This window comes from Patagioenas fasciata, chromosome 10 (genome assembly GCF_037038585.1).
Source record: "Patagioenas fasciata isolate bPatFas1 chromosome 10, bPatFas1.hap1, whole genome shotgun sequence".
Classification (NCBI taxonomy): domain Eukaryota; kingdom Metazoa; phylum Chordata; class Aves; order Columbiformes; family Columbidae; genus Patagioenas; species Patagioenas fasciata.
Window position 1 is genome coordinate 21,933,735 of NC_092529.1, and position 5,715 is coordinate 21,939,449.

The window sequence follows — 5,715 nt, forward strand, 5'->3', positions numbered from 1 at the left end:
CCGAGAGATATAATTATTTGCATTATTGTAAATTTACTTTGAATTCTTTCAATGTATAATGTAAAATAGAATTGAAGTTGTATAGAAACATAAAAGTAGGCAAAGAAAAAAAAGAAAAATAGGGGAAAAAAAGTCCTCTGCTGGCAACAATACAGAAACCACGGTTTATTGAAGGTGGCATTGACCCTGGCTTTAATGTCCCCACGGGTGAGTTGACTAGAAAAGCCACAATAGGAAAAAAAGAGAGGGAGGAAAAAAGTAGCAACACCAACAAAAAAAGGTGTTGCATAAACACAACTCACCTCAATTTCTGTGTTTAAATATTTACCTTTCCAATAGTTCCCAAGCAAAGTTCATTTAACCACTCTAGTCCCATGCAATTTATTTGTGGAATATGCATCACACTAAATCTAATTTTGCTCTGCTTGCTTTGGAGAAAGGAAATTAAAAGCGAAATAATGAAGGAGGCCTTTTCTTCACTTTTTCTTTCCCAGAAACGGGCAGGAAGAGCCCTGACTCAATAAACAAGCAGAGGATGGACTTTCTCTGGCCTGCCTGGGTTTAAGCAAACAGGGCGTGCAGGTAAAGCCGGGCTCAGCGTGCGGCCGGGCTCGCCAGCAGGGGTAGCTCAACGAACTCCTCTCCCAGTTACCAAACCCAGCAACAGCTCGTTTAACCAGCTCGGATTTGCAACAAACACAAAGAACAATTCACCATGTCCAGCCAGATTTTCCACCGCCTCCTACCCCGACAGAAAAAATAAGTGTAGAACTCTATCTGTGTGGAGTAACGTTTTGTACCCATTTACACGCACGGCAAGCCCATGCAGAATCTGATATGCTCTGGATTATCTTCTTAGAAAAATGGGCATTAAAGAAATCTGAAAGCTCAAGTGGGTAAAACGAGTAGAGCTTTAATTTGATTCATGTGCCAGGGAACCAAAGAGACACAAATTCACCCTAATTGTGATTTCTTCATTCAAAACAGAGGGCTAAAATGGCTTATAACCTAAATAAGTGCAATATAGACTGATCCCAGGGAAGTGTTGGGCCAGCTCAGTTCCCACTGAAATCAACGGGAGTTGCTGTGAAAATGGGTATTTTGAGCAGCCCCTCGAGAGACTGGATCTGAACGTGATTCTCTCGGTGCTCACGGAAATTCATACAAGTTTGACGTGATCTTGCTGGATAAACTGACAAGATCAAGCAAATCTGAGCCAGCAAATCAATCTAAAATACCTTTGTTCCCACAAATATTCTTCAATCAAAGAGGAACGATTGTGTAAAAGAAAACAGAAGTGATCTGATGGTCGAAAAAGCTTCCAACACCTGCACAACCTGAAAGCAGAAATTGTCATTAAAAAGACAAAGGTAAAGAATAATGGCAGCAAATGGAAAAGCGCAGTTCCCACAGATCTCTAGTGGAGATTCTGGAGAAGACAAAATCTTCGCAGAAACAAATGATGTTTTGATTCTGGCTTGTCGGTGTTTCCTTCCATTCCAATCATTCTACCAGCTAGTCAGCAAACTGCTGCCTCTAAAACCAGGTAACATTCTGCCACCTTAGAAAAGAATTACCCAAATTGCTCTGCCTAGAAACTGTATGAGGCTTTTTTACTGCAGTATTTCAGGAGGGACAGCTATAGATCCCTTCCCTTTTGGAGCAGGCTACGGTGCATATGGAGGCACTGCAATTGAAAATTCATGCAAGCTCATCTAGTTTGTGAAATACTATTCTAATTTTGCATTATCTACACTATTGTCCAGTTTTTGTACAGGATGTGGACTGTGACGATCACAGTTCTGCTGAAAGTAGCTTTAAGTGAAAATAGATGCAATGCCAAATGAGAACTCTAGCAAAGCATCAAGAAAGCAACCGACAGACTATTACTGGTGAGAATCCTGCCTGCCATCAGTCTAAAATCACAGAATCACAGGATGTCAGGGGTTGGAAGTGACCTGTAAAGCTCACCCAGTGCAATCCCCCATGGAGCAGGAACACCCAGCTGAGGTTCCACAGGAAGGTGTCCAGGCGGGTTTGAATGTCTGCAGAGAAGGAGACTCCACAACCTCCCTGGGCAGCCTGGGCCAGGCTCTGACACCCTCACCAGGAACAAGTTTCTTCTCAAATTTCAGTGGAACCTCCTGTGTTCCAGTTTGCACCCATTGCCCCTTGTCCTGTCACTGGTTGTCACCCAGAAGAGCCTGGCTCCATCCTCCTGACACTGCCCCTTTCCATATTGATCCCCAGGAATGAGTCCCCCCTCAGTCTCCTCTTCTCCAGCTCCAGAGCCCCAGCTCCCTCAGCCTTTCCTCACACGGGAGATGCTCCACTCCCTTCAGCATCTTGGTGGCTCTAAAGATTCATTTGCCACAGTGGAGAGAGAACAAGATCAATAAAGATATAATAATGACACTCCACCACTGGCCAGAAGCTGACACACAGAGCACTGGCCCAGCCGAAGGACATGGTGTCGATCCCAGGTGGCAGTTGGACAGGACAGCGTGGTGTCCCCGCGGGAGCTCAAGAGCCTTGCACGAGGCCGGCCGGACAATCCCCATGCAGAACTCAATGAACCCAACTCAGTCCCGTGAGAGAAACGCTCCCCATCAGCACCCAGGGTCAATAACCTGCACGCATCCTGCTGCCCCTTACAGAAAACAGGACTTGGTTTGTACTCACAGTACAAAAACCCCCCCCAGAGATGGAAGTCCTGGGCAAGATTAGAATTCCCACTGAAAAGAGATGAAGCTGATGATAAATTCGGCTGTAGTCAGGATTCCTGCCCTGTTTCTGTGCTGCACACATCAACAAACAGTGGATTGTCTGCAATCCTCTTTATTTTGTCGCATCTTACTAGAACACAGAAATGAGTTGTTCGACACTTGCTTAGCTGGACAGAAATGAGAAAGCGTCAAGTGTTTTTTCTACTGTGTCAACAATGAGTTGAAGGAATTGGTGACGACATCCCTTGATAAATGAACTTTTCTGTTTCTCATTAGCGAGTGTTGGCTGTATCAGAACGTAACCAAGCAGAGGGCACCAGCCTGGCTGCTGCTGCGACATCAGGGCTTATCAAACCAAAGGAAAATCGACATCACAACGCAGCGTAGGGAACGAAGCCCTGCGCTCCTAGTCCATTTATACAATCTGTAAAATAACCAAGTGTTTCTTTTCCTTCAGTCCGCTTCTGTTTATAACATGTTGGCTGTAATTTCTCTTCCTATTATTTAAGATACAAGATTATTTTGCTTAAAAGTCAGTCAAGGAATATTTCTGTGTCTTTTGGGAATAATCTTTGTATTTTACAAGGTCAAGATCCAACTGTGATACAGAAGGGGTGCTGAGCTGAGGGGGTTTTTAGATTCTCTAAAAGTAATTTTCCTAATACTGTGAAAAATATAGAATGTGACAAAGGACAATGCAGCTTCAAAGTAAAACCCGATACCTGCTGATACTGCTCAGAGGCAGCAGGTACTCAAGCACTGCACTGACACCAGTAGAAGCTACAGGTAATGTTGGTCTCCTCTGATAATGGATTAAAAATGCATTGTCTTGCATTTGTAAGAACATGTTCCCAAGTACAGAGATTTCCAGATGTATTCAAGTCCCTTTCAAATGCTAGGATGTAAGTCTGTCTTTGTGTAAACTCTGACAGTAACCGGACAACGCTCTGGTTTAGCGGGGAGCTCTGTGCGTCCCGAGCCCTCCCCCCCAGAGACCCTGCGGGGACGTCGGTCTGGACTCAAACCTCGCCGAAAGCTTCTCTGAGGGCTTGAAATACTCCACCTATGCACAGATGGCTTTGAAAGACTCTTAAAAATTATTTCAAGGGTAGCTGCAGGAAACACTATGTAAGATTGCAATTAAAATGGGGTTTTATGGCATTTGCACAATTCCATATGAGATTTAGTTATAGCATGTTTACGCTTCTACACATTGTTAAGTATTTAATTTTCAACTATGCCTGTGAGATAGTTGTGAATTTATTTTTAACTTTGCACAATATTATTTTAAATTTTGTTATGAGCCTAATAAGTTTAGTTTGATTGCACCATTAGTTTGATGGCACTAGACACAAACGTCTCTGAGACACGCGGAGCACAGCGGGTTGACGGGCTCACCCGGGCCATCTCAGGGGCCTCGGTCACCCGTGCTCCGTGTGGTGGCATCTGGAAACCAATCAGTGGCTCTCAATTAATTCATTCCTCACCTTCCAGTCCTACTGCCTTACGTGAGACCTGAAAATCGATGGTCCTAGAACTGCCGACCACGGCGACCAGTGCAGCACCTGCCAGGGGGTTTGTGCTCTGCTTGTAGCCTGAACTTCCCATGGAAGGTTTCAGCCTCATAGCTTTATCTTTTTGCTCACATGAAAATCTTCCTGAAAGAACTCCGTTTTCTCCAGGTGTAACAGAGATTTTAACAGGTCTAAGTTATTTTCAGGCGTTAGTCTGGGACTTGGATCCAACTTTATGACTTGAAGCCAAAACTTCAGACTGAAAAACTAAAAACCAGAGTATGGCTGCTTGAACTAAATCAGGACACAGCGTACAGCATTCCTGGCCAGTTTTGAAGTAGATCTGAGGTCTGAAAATGAGACACAATTCTCATAATTCTGAATATTTGTGGTTTTCTTTTTTCTTTTTCCTTTTTCTTGACAGAGTATTTTTTTTGGAGAGGGAAAAAAGGATGAATCAGAACAGTAATAATTGTAAAACTGACCTCTTACTGTTAAGAAAGAATAGAAATCTGGTGCTGTGAAACAGGTATACACCTATATGCAGGTAACAAGCTACTTTGTGTAGAGGTAAACTTCAAGAAATACATTTGCAAGAGTCTGGATTAAAATGGTTCAAATTATGTTAATGAATACTCAACTCCTATGCTTGATTTGTGAAATATGCAATCCCTTAAGCAGTCCTGTCCTGCATGTCAATCTATCTATGTATTTTATTACTCTCTAATCAAACCTCCTGTTGCTGGCTCACAAAACAACTTCTTTATGCACAGGGGGTGTCTGCGTGTTACACACACCCGGATTGTTACAGCAATGAAGATCTGGAGCTGGAAAAGATTCCCAGCTCTTGCATTTGTGTCTGTGTTTCATGTACAACATGAGGCAGAGGACACGGACACCGCTCCATGCCGGTGAGGGCTGAGGAGCACAGGGAGTGCAGAGAGAGCTGTGTGTCCAACACACACCACCAGAGATTTTTCCTTAAATTAAATCTGCGATGTAATAATAACAAATGCGTTATTGCTCCTTTTAATTCCTTATTCCTTGTACCCCACAACTGTCCGAGCTCACAAGCAGAGCGCTGAAATGCCCGTTGATGAAAGGAGTTCTGTGTGGGCTGCAAACACGGGTGTCGTTTCACGAGAACGCACAGGAGTGCGGGGCAAGAGCAGCGGCTGCGAATGGACCCAGCGGGAACAGGGCAGCGCTGTTCGCCGACCAAACCAGAGAGGCGGCAGAACCCCTTCTTAAATCCGAACTGCAAGGAAATTTACTGGAAAAAGAGAAAATCGTTCTTCTGCTGAAGCCCATAAAAGCCGCTTCAGCCCGCTGTGAGCGCCGGTTTTGCCCAGGCTGCGGTCCCACAGCGGCACAGCCTCGCCGCTCCGGGGACTTTCACCAATGATGCGCTTTTTCCTTAAGAAAGGCGGAGTTGGGACTCGGTGTCGGGGCCATAAATACGAGGGTCCCATGTC

The 5,715-nt window shown here is 44.5% G+C and overlaps 1 protein-coding gene across 2 annotated transcripts in view; it reads right to left on the bottom strand.

Moving 5' to 3' along the window:
- SYN2 (synapsin II) overlaps nucleotides 1-5,715 on the bottom strand; it is a 177,505-nt gene that overhangs the window by 51,408 nt on the left and 120,382 nt on the right. The window lies entirely within an intron of this gene.